Source organism: Linepithema humile, chromosome 7 (genome assembly GCF_040581485.1).
Source record: "Linepithema humile isolate Giens D197 chromosome 7, Lhum_UNIL_v1.0, whole genome shotgun sequence".
NCBI lineage: Eukaryota > Metazoa > Arthropoda > Insecta > Hymenoptera > Formicidae > Linepithema > Linepithema humile.
The window spans coordinates 10,672,835-10,685,144 of NC_090134.1; positions in this window are offsets into that span (position 1 = coordinate 10,672,835).

The window sequence follows — 12,310 nt, forward strand, 5'->3', positions numbered from 1 at the left end:
CGGAAACTATTTCCTAGTCAAGTGTTATGATTTTTCTCTTCTTTAAATACCGCAATAATTATTATATTACTTTTCCCTTAATGTAATTTCCTACATTCATATCCTGACAATTATTAACAAAGTAATTTTATTACTTTTTTTCTGTATCACTTTTTTATGTTGTTTGATATATATTTTTTCTTATTTCTTAAGTAACGCATCTGCATAATTTGTCATCGATGTATGTAGCTAATTAAAGACTGATGATAGAGAATATAAATGGCGAATCGGCTACGCGTTCCAAAGTTGCTCTCGTAGCAATTGAGCCGCAGCCTTCGTAATGGCGTTATCGCAGAAGAGTTACGTGGCGTCGTGCACCTTCGGGGAAAACTGCTTTATATTGTACGAGTAGCTTCTAGATCGTAATCATTCGCCTCCACGTAACTACTGATGATCCTCGTCGTCCTCGCAATGTCATTATGCGAGCTCGTTAAACACCGATTGCGCGTGTCGGTGTTATAGAAATATAATACAAGCAGCAAAGCCTTTTTTTCGAAAACGTTAAAATTCTTGGATATTATCGGATATTACCGGATATTCTTGACTCTATTTAAAACTATGATAACTAACATTGCCGTCATATTCTAAATTTATAAACCGAATAATTTTCGTATCTTAGTGAGTAAGCGTACAATGTTATATATACGCTAAACTGTAATTGAAAATATAGCTATGGATACGTTCGGCAACAATCTGTCTTGTTAGCTGTCTTCGAGCGGGCAAACATTTTAAAAACGCTGATAGACGCGGAAACGCTACGTCCGCTGATGTGCGTGCTTTCGAGTGCAATCGAACATTGAAGATAGGATAAGCATAAAACCAAGGAGTTTGGCATTAGAGACGAGTGTGCGAATTTTACAGTTTAAATCGCATTTTCCAAAGTTATTGGCAAATTATTGGAATAATCCGCAAATTTTCAGAAAGTATCTTGCAAATTCTCTGATAACAATAAGTCATATTGGGGAGGGGAAAAGTGTTTAGCAATTCGACAAAACTATCGACGAAACCAACGATAAACGTATACTTGACCGAGCGAAAGAAGTTCCCTCTATCTAACAATAAGATTCATCACGTGGACCCTGGAATCCAGGAGCGTATCCAGGCATAGGAAGCGAGGAAAGAGAGAGACGAGGCGAGGGAGTCGGGCGTGCAGAACCGAGTACCGGGCAAAGCGCTCGGCTGCAATTTTTCTCGCTACATACGTGACGGGAGTAGAAACGAGAGGAGAAAGGACTCAGGTAGGGAGAAAAGGGCGGCGGAAAGCGAGGGAAAAAAGGCAGTCGCGAATTTCCGTCCATCGCGAACGACGATCGTGCCTGATGGCGGGACGGCGGATTACTCGCAAGGGATTTTCCAACTTTCGAAATCCTTACGTCGTTTCCTCTTCCTAAAGCGCCGTATTCGAAAGTATGATAGTAACATCTACTCGATTCTCAGCTACAAAGTGGCTGATAATAGTTCCCTTTTCTTTAATAGCCAACGCAATTTTATTTATAGCTGGTTGCGTAACTCAATCATTTCTAATGCACTCTTTGCTACATTTTTTGCCACTCAATCAATATTTAATGTTAACTATATGCGGCGTTAATTTTCTTGCCATTTTTTATTTGCATCACACGTCGATATAAATATTTATGTAAATTGATGTGCAATCAATATGCAGCAATATCGCAATATCGCAAAGAGTACCGCTTATGAAACCGTCGGACGTCTCGCTAGAGCCATCGAGATACATCGATCTGATTCCTTAAATCTGAAACAGACGAACGCAATCTCCCACAGACGTGGAATAGGGGTATATCTCGCCCGGAGAGAAGCGTCGAGAGTAAATCAGATACTATCGGAATCCACATTAGATCACTAAGCCTGATTCGCATTGACACGTATCGTGCCTCTGGGGCGGAAAATATGATTGCTTCGTCTCCGTTGTCTAGATGGGTAAGCATCGGGGAGAGAGCGAGGGCGGATTAATGCCACCCTCGGGGATCTACGTGGCTTTTCCACCTTCACCGTATTCACCCTGTGTTTGCACGAGCGGTTTTATGCCTTATACTTTTAAGACCTCGCTCACCTTTTACGAAGATTAGCCAGCGTTTGTCCTAGATAGCTCCGCCCGAGTTATTGCTTATGCGTCTGACATTAATTGCACTCGATAAGATATCCCCGTTTATTCGTAATATGTACAGTGCTTTCCGAACGCATACTGAGTAAGTTTTTGTATACATTCATATTAATCTGTTAATATGTGGATGTTTTTGCGCGTTACTATGCAGCCAACATAACTAAACTTTTCGCTTTTTTTTTTTTCGAGAAACTGACTTCAATGGATATCATTTACGAATAAATATGTATGCCATGATTATACATATGTATATCAGATAAGATCTTTCTATTTTTCTGATTTATCGTTTTATACTTTAGTTACATAATTATACGCATATAACGATAAGAACAGATGCACTGAGTACAGGCAACTGCGGATCACAAAGCACCAAAGATTCGTTTTTCTTGTGCATAGATGCATGTTGCTACAATTTTTTGACAAAATGTATAGCGCTTTAAAAATCTGGCGCGCGCACACCAATTAGGAATCAACACGACGCACGTATTATGTGTATATACGTAATATTATGCAAGAAAAACAAGTTTCACTCGAAAGCCAAGATCATTTCCGAAGAAATTACTGATCTCAAGTGATTTTTGAGATATCACTCGTTTTATTGCAAAAATAAAAATAACTTTTTGTAAAAGTGCATTATCGAGTAAAACTCGAATGCGCTGTATGAGTGAATGGTTGATTAATGTGTTTGTTATAGGAGTGTTTAAACGGCAAATCGAATTAAAAAGAAATCTTGTTTTTCTTCTATTATGTAACTGAAAGTATAGCATTAAAAGTCAAAATTTTATATAAATGAGAAATATTAAGATTGTCAATTTTGCGTACTTTGTATTAATTAAAGTTATATTTTTTGTTTCAACTGAGGTTGTATTTCTTTTCATTTTAAAATCCCTTTAAGCGCTATGACACAGCATCAGTCAACCACTGTAAGACAAATTAATCAATGCGTTATCGCCAGATGAATACAGACGACCCATCGATATTCTTCAAGACGGGGATGCTTCCGACTAATCTGTAGGCAAAACAAAGTCGGTCCCCGACAGGAGCGCGATTTATATAAAGTTCTGCGCATCGGCGCACACTGCTTCGGCGCAACAACAAGCGGGGAGTTATCGGGATCGATAAAAAGTCTCAATAAGTCGCAATAAGCCAACGATACGGCCGTGCCGTTTTATTATGTCATGTGTGAAGGCACAGACAAACTTCCTCCCTCTTCCTCCGCCTACTCTGCTGCGCACCCTTACATACATCTATATATCAGTCGCGTCAGAGGGGAAACGTGGATATCCCTCAATCAATCATTAATAAGACCCGAAACCCCAAACACGTAAGGCAACGCCCGTCATTCTATCGCGCGCTCCTTTTTTTTCTTTTTCTTATATCGTGCATACTCGGTCGGGCGAGTGCCGCTGCACTCCCCTCGCCCATTCTCCAGCGCCGCAAACGAGAGAGAAATTGTATCGGCAACCGTCGATATTCGCGAATTGATGGAATTTTATATTTTCTTTCTCCGCTCGATTCCTTGTCCCCGTTTCCGCGTTTGGTCACGTATTCGATTCGACTCGCCTCGTCCGCGAATAGCGATTCTCGGCCGAACGATTTATAGCACCGAGCATCGACATGGTTTTGAACTTATCGCCGGACGCGCGCGAGTGCCATAGTCTCTTCTCTCTCTCTTCTTCTTCCTCTTCTTCTTCTTCTTCCCCTTCGAGTAACTTCCTCGAGCGAAGCGTCCAACCGTACCGTCTTCCCCTCGCGCGGAATTAATATCTTTTTGTAAAGAAGATTTTTTGCAGGGAAGCATTACCGATCATAGCGTCTCATTATTACAATTGCTTTTGTTAAATTTTTTTATCATATATTTCTAAATTATTTGTTAACGAATCGTGCTATTATTTCCAAGTAATCCGATTTTACGGCAGTCAAAGTGAATGTTTTAATTATCACGCTGATCGCGATGTACTACGCGCTGTAATAACAATGTGTTCGGGCCACCCTAACCGAATCGGGCATGGCGAGCGTATTTTTTCACCGTCGCTAACCCACGCGATCAGAAACGACTTTGAAAGTGTCAACGCCGCTCTGGTTTTCCCATTTTTGCGCGGCTCGTATGCGTCCTGTCGGGCATCCCCCCGGCTTCCACCGAAATCCCTGGAGGGACTTGTATGAGCAGGGGTTGGTATACGCCGCGGAAACGAGCAGAGATATCGAGTTGCGGTTTAAAACTCTCGCTACCGCTCCCTTCGACACTGTTCTCTCTCTCTCTCTCTCTCTCTCTCTCTCTCTCTCTCTCTCTCTCTCTCTCTCCGTCTGTCGATCCGCCGGTGACGACCCCGTCAGGAATCTGGGATTCAGCAGGCTGATCAGCAGAAAAGCGCAGCCCTTGGCTTCACTTGCACTCGAGAGAGCCGAGACGCCCTCGAGGCACACTGTCTTTACAGTCGATGGCCACCCTCTCAAGGGAAGCGAGGAGGAAGGCGGGTTCGATTTCTTAGTCACTGAGGCATTAGTCACTGATCGCGTAAAATTACAATACATTTAACAATTTCAATCATCCGTTTGCTTATTTATTCTTTCTATTATTTTCATTATCGTTCTACAATTTTACACATCGCTAAGAAATGAAAATTGTTTTCTATTTCATAGCAATCGACAGGAGAAATTACATAACACCTCTCGAATTTCGGAGATATTTACGGAAGACAGTGGGCGGATGAGAAAGATAATAATATATCAGCGGAGTTGTATACGCGATAGGTGCGACTATAAACTCCCGGTAAGGAAGACAAACGCGCGTTCGATGCCGCGCAGCCGAACATTGCATCATTGATGCGCTCTATTCCCCAAACGGCGGTACATCCAGCACTAAGGTCGTGGTTTATCTGGCCATAACTGTGAAATATCTGCGCTGGCGATACGCCGCGTCGTGTTTGATTGGCGCGAACCGTTGTGCCGTGATAAATCTTCCTTTCCCTTCCGCCGATCCCCCATCCATTCAGGTCGGTGCGGCACCACGGACGCCATCGACTGACTCTACGTAGCGCGTTTTTCTGGAAGTCATTACAAAGGAACTATTGTTGAGCACTTAAACCTGCTGCGAGATGCAAAAAATCTAGAAAGACGATTTACTGCCTTTTTCGCAGCTTATAAGAAATAGAAAAAATCGCCACAATTGTCAAAACTCACTAATTTAAATTATTAACATTATTTATTGAGAACATTCGCCCGGTAAGCGGAAGACCCGGGTTCAATTCCCGGCTTAGCCACTCGCGCCCCGATATTTTTTCTCTCTCTTCCTTTCTTTCCAATAATTCCTATATGTACATTAAGTTTCTCGATATATGAGAACAATGTACTTAAAATTTCGTACACTTTAGGTATCTCGATCTGAGATCGGTGTACAATCTAACTGTCTCTTGTGGACTAATTTATTAATTTCTTTAAGAAAAATTAAAAATTTAGCACTAACATCCTGCGACGGCTCTTAATGCTCTTCTATTATATTTCTTGATTATTGATGCAACTTTTATGTTGCTTTTACGTACAGTTTGATATATTTGTGTGTTCGCATTGTTTTGAAACGCTACGAAGCTACTACTATATCGTCGGCGTGTTTATCCATTCGGGCCTGAAATTCCTCTTTTTCCTTTACATCCCGAGAGTGTATCTCGACCCAATTATATGAGTTTCTTCAGGGTCGATGTCCACGAAAGCGCGCACTAAATCCGATCAATCGGGATCGATGCAGGGTTCCCCAATCCCAACGGCGCAATCTCCATCCGGCCAACGTTCAGGGCCAGTCTCGCGGATCCTCTCGCTCCACCGGGAGAGGAAGCGACGGAGAGCGAGATATCGCGGCGGCCCTATAAGGCCCAGACAGCGGCTATAAGATCCTTGGGCAGTAACAATGCGGTCTGGGCACGGCTTCGCGGTGTCTCGTAAATATAAATGATGCCGCGACGCAGTTATAGCCGTGCTACCGCGTGTGCGGGGTTTCTCTTCTCTTGAATGCGCGGAGCATAAAACGCGCGGCGCATAGACGAGCCTCTGCTTCTTTCTCGGCTCGGTCCTCTTGTCCTCCGTACACGAGGAGCGGTTCTTCATCTCGCTCCGCTTTACCGCGCACTCTATTTCCCTCTATTTCCCGCTACGTCGCCGCCGTTGCGATCGAATCACCTGAGATGCGATAGATTTTGCTTCCGAGTGAGCCGAGTAACGGATTCCTGCACATATTTAAAGCCGCTTGTACGATTGACGAAACGCTTTCGACGTTTCGCTATTCATTTCGAAATGTTTTTACGCTACACAGTTTGTTTCGCAACTAGCTACTCATCTCGAGAAATCACATCTTGAGAAGTGTCGAAGATGGAGAAAAAATATTACAGAGAAGAGATCTTTATCTAAAAAAAAAAAAAAAAAAAAAAAAACAGAATCTATTCTATAATATTCTTGAAAATAGAAAGGTCACAGTTGTAAATATACACGCGGTTAGGATCGAAAGAGACGGAATATCACTGCTCGTCGGTGAAGGAAGCGCTTAGCGCGCAAGGCGACAGATGAATTCGTTAATGCACCGGTTCCTCTGCACTTAGTGGAAGTTCCGGTGGTACGAAGGAGATGGACGCGGAGAAAAGGTATCGTAGGAAGAATGGAAGCGCGAGGGGGGGAGGGGGAATCGAGAAGGTGAAAGAGGAAAAGAGGAGGGGGAAGTTGAAAGTGGCGGCAGCAAGACGGAGAGGAAGAAAGAGAGAGTGTGAAAGGCGTTGAGGGGGGTGAGAGGGAGGAATCGACAACGAAGAGGGCGAAGGGAAAAGGGGGCGGGGACGGTCCATTAGGCGGTATCGGGACCATCGCACGGTAGCACCAACGCTCTCTGCATCTCAATGCCCTCGCCCCTAGCTGCGCGAGACGAGCGGCCGAACGGAGCCGATTTCGGGTCTCATACGCGCCTTCGCAGCCACCTCGAATCGCCGCCGCGTCGTCGTCTCGCCGCAGCGATATCGACGGCCGGGATGGGGAATGCGAAGACGTACGGCCGGCCCTGCGATGCAACTAAGACCGGTAGCCCGCGGCGGTGTTTTCGTCTAATCGGCCGCGCCGTGATGCGCCATCGCGGTAACTGCATTAAACACAATCTTCTGCGACTTCAAAAGTATCCGTGAGTGGATCGGCGAGCGAAGACATTGAGAAGGAGTGTTAATAGCATGGAAGCTGAAGCGATTAAAATTTTTACGGAGATTCCATTCGCTAGTCAAAGATATTTCACAGACTATTGCGCAATTAATCTTTTAGCCCAACTTAAAAGAAATATTAATCTCTTTTTCTAACGTAACTTGCGGTAAAGTTGAATACTATAATTTAATTAAATTATAAGCGATTGATTCAGTAATCATGTGGAATACGGAAAATTTTGTAAGGCAATTATTCTCCTTTAAACTTTGAGATTGTTTAATGAGTCATGGCTTCTAATGATGGCACTCACATATCAGCGCACCATTCTTTCTTTTTTCTTCTTTTTTCATTCGGTAATAAATGTACGATACGGTGATCAAAATTTTTGCAACACAAAGTTTGTCCAAAATTTTTCTCTCAAAGGAATCAACAAATTGAGTAAACTGATCGAATAAGAGACAGGTTCCAACGAAAAAGCACTGCACAATGTATGCGTGCATAGTATACATACCATATAGTATATGTTTCCGTTGTAATTTCGTTTGTTAGGAGCACATTCTCTCTCTTTCTTTCTCTTTTTTTCTTCCCGTCACAACTCTATGTTATTAATCAATCGTTTAATATTTTATTGGAGAAAAAAATTTCTAAAAAACAGTTCGCACCAAGACACCGGCGGCAACGATGCATGCCCGCTAATTTAATGTCGTAAAGTTAACCGCAATATCGATCTTGTCGCATAATAAACTACGACATCGACATTTCCATAACTGGAAGGTGTGGCGATGCGAAATCGCCATTTGCACAAAGTTTATGGCAGTAATTCTCCTGCAGATTCGATCATCTTTTATGTCACGAGTATCGAGTTAGCTCTCAGTTTTTACCTTTGACTTATTTACCAAATTCGCGAGAATGTCTTTTTTTCAAGGCTTTTTTCGTAAATGCTAGAACTATGTCTGACTCGATGATGCCAATCGAAGGTTGTCCACGAGTCTTGAGAATGCGGCGACACGTGGATGACAGGATCGCAGAAAGTGTCGATTAAATTTTAGTCGAAATGCGTGCGAAATTCTCTCATCGTCGAGGGCAATCAACGTCGTAACAGGACATATAACGGCGCGTGGAGAGATCGCAAACGAAGCGAAATTCTCGAAAAACCAGCCGCTTGAACATAAATCTGTATCCTAAAGCAATTAAAATCTAGAAGATCGCTTGATTCTTGCTGTTGCTTTACACTTTCAACTGTTTATATTAAGTAAAAAAAAACTAGGAATATGAAAGATCGATATCATTGATTTATGAAATTAAATCTTTTATTTTTTTTAGAATTACAAATTTAATGACGCAAATATATAAATCACAATTTTTATGTGATTACATATCTAGATTTAATAATTTTATATCATATTCATACATCTTTAAATTCTTTTAAAGAATCGAAAACGCATCTTGGTTTCTCGAGTACACCCGCGCACGTTTTGTATAAATCCGCAAAACAAATGTAAAAGCGGATGGTTTCAGTCTTGCTTATAATCAACCGTCCGAGCCGAGCTGTCTTCTTCGGTGTCTCGACAACGCATCGGCGAAATCTTTCTCAAGGATTCCTGGCAAACACGAAACAGCTACCGGTGTTCGCTCCCTCTCCTTCCTTCGACGCGTCTCTCTTTTTCTGTTTCGGCCGAAGGACACCGGCCGCAAGCGCGCGAGAGACGGTGAGGTAAGCCAAACCGACCGCGACTCGACGATGGCGACGACGGCTGCGACGACTGCGACGACTGCGACTAGATTTTCCTGTCAATAAATCAAGCCGGTCCGCGCGGGCCGGCCTCGGCATTTCTGCCATCGCCGCCGCCGCTCGCGACTGTCGACGACTTCGTCTTCTTCGTCGCCGTCGCCGCCGTATGCTGCTTCCTTATTCATACCGTCTCCAGTGACAGTCCTTCAGAAAAACGTCATCCTGGATGTTGTCGATGCTTCTCGCCGCTATGAGCATTTCTAGCGCTTAGTTAGGGAAAGCGCGATCTGCCATGTACACACACTTTTGTTCTACCCGCCGTTTCTGCAAGAAGCTTGTCGGACACATGGAGCGTGAAGAGCGGAGAATATCAAAGCGAATATTTTAACTTTTTGTATTGTTGAGTATTTTTCACAAAAACAGCGCACTAAACATTAATTAAAATTATACAAAGTTTAAATTATTTCGAAATCGAAATTCTGTATTTCAGGTGTGATTATTCTAGCCATCCATAGGATTTATAAATTTAGAAATTTTTGAAATCAAATTTATGGGTCTAATAAAATTTTACTGAAAGAGAACAATTGGCTCAATTTTAATGATAATGAATTTTAATAAAATTCCAAAAGTTTATAAATTTTTTATACTCTAAAATTAGGCACTTTTTTTCTTATCGCAGAATTATGCGGCGAGATTATAAGTCTCATCTTTGAGAAGAGAGTTGCACGAATCTTTATATTTTTCGCCACTTAATTCCGTATCGGCGCGAATTGTCCTGTCAACAGATACGCGTAACATCACCGGCTATAACTTGACTCGCGTTAAACGCATGAGAGATAGAGTCAACTCTCGATGGAACGCGCGCAACGGCGACACGCAATTGCCGTACACGCGCGTAAGTACAGCTCTACTCTTCTCTCCGGCAAAAGATAAATAAATTCTGCGACGGCAAGTCGTCGAGTCCGCGCACTCGGAGCGCTTCTTCGAGAAATTCCGGGGGAGAAGTAATCGATGACTACCTCGGCGACGATCGGTCCGGCAATCAGGACGAATGTACAGGGAGATAAAGTGAAATGGCGTCGCCGTTTAATTGGAGTTTCTGACGCGTTTCTGGCATTAAGTATGATGTTGCGTTGAGTTCAATTAAAATGGAAATCGGGGATAGCCGCGTCGCATCGCCACGTCTCTTTCTCCCTTCCCCCCCCCCCCCCCCCCCTCTCTCTCTCTCTCTCTCTCTGCGCCTCTCCCCGCCTTTCTTTCCTGCCTCTTCCTCGTACTCTTCGTCTTTCTTGCTTGCACCAAATCCATCTCACACGTACAAAGTATTAATACGTGTACACCCACACACACCATGTGCCTACCATGTTCTCGCTCGCTCTGTGTACCATCCTTCGATTCTTCCTCCTCCTCCTCCTCCTCTCCGTCGTCCTGGTCCTTTTGCTCTTCCGTTCGTTCCACTCACGACGGACTACCATACGTGTATTCCGATCTGAAAATAGTTCGGTTGGTTCCCGGGCAGGAGTCCCTAATGAACCTGAGATTAGAAGTCATCCCCGGACTCGAGAGCGGTAGATACTGGGTGCAATTAACACTGAAATATCATCGGTGTGGGTCCGTTAGGGATGATGGTACACGATGTGTCTCAGGTGGGGCTGCGCCGCCGCCACTGTTGCGGAGAGTGGAGTATCGGATCCTCAGACAAGGGACCGAAGGACTGGCCAACTTTATGGACTCTTAAATTAGCCGATGCCCGCGAGTCGATTCGAGCTTCGCGGGAGATCGAGGCGGCACCGAATTTTAGCACGGAAGCAATATGTCAGTTTATTCGACAAGTTTATAGCGTTTTTAGAAATTAAATACATCGTGAAAACGCTACGAATCTTTCGAATAATTTAAGATTTATATAGATCGTCGTAAAATTACCGGACTTCTCCTCAATCGCAAATACTGGAGAATAAAAAAAAAAAAATATTTTAGTAAAGTTGTTTCGTTATAAATCTTTATGCCATAAATCAATTATGTATAATTTAGGATTATAATTTACTTTTAATAATTACGGTACAAATTTTTATCGATTGTGTGTTTGCAAACAGTGACCGCTGCGTAACTAGCGCAATTATTTTTCAGCGGAAGATGAAGATTAAAGCGGGAGAGTGAAAAGCGCTAGAATGTGCATTACGTGCTCACGTTTTTCTCTTTTTATCGTTTACAATAATTACAAGATAATTGCTCGACGGGACGAGCGCCTCGGGCGCGCGTCATCTCGGCGAGGCGCAGCTGCAGGATTTATTTATCTCCATTTTTGAATCAGTGGCTACTTTGTGAACGGCCAACGTGCAGGAATAAAATGGTCCGGCGCGTCGCGACATGGTTCTCCGAGAATTTATCGGCCTTATTGCGATTCGTACTTAACGCCGAAACACCTTGTAACGTGCGTATAGTTACCATACCGTCATCGTTAATACGAGATCCGCGATGTATCTAAAAAGGGAGAATAACGGATCGATATACATGTATATTAAAATTATACACACATATATAAATATATATTATTATTATTACATTTTTATTATGGTAAATCAACTTTTAAGGGCTCGCGATTATTTTCGCGGTTACGACACATTTGTATGCGAAATAGTAAATCGATAGCAATTGTTAATCGATTCGATACATATATCGGCTGTCTTAATTTAAGACACATTTATATTTCGATACGTCGATCGGTGATGATTGTTTCGCGTTCATGTGTTGCCGTACCGAGAAGATTGTATCGGTGGCGCCCGACCTAGCCGAGGCTAAATAGATGAGGATCCGATTTAAGACCACTTCTGCTGCCTGCCACCGTGCTCTGACCAGCACTCGATAGAAACTTAATAAGACATCGTGACTCGGCGCAATGTCAGCTTCTAAGTGATCGGTTAATTGTACATTAAACCGTACATAATAGAATTATCGGCAGGAGAAAGAAAGGGAAAGCATGAGCCGTGGCTCGTGCGAGAGATCGAAGAATAATTCCAGGACGGGTGTCCTGCGAAATTGGTTCACTACTTTGTCTGCCTGTCAAACTGAAATTAATATTCTAATATTCTTCATTCGTGACCGCACGCATTCTTATATCGATGACCAGCGAACAGTTTATTATTGAAGACAAAAATTTATACTACTTTTGGATCATGATTTTTTGCAAAAAGACTATATATATAAAACTCGCTAAATAAATATAAAAATTTAAATATAATCGTAATGAA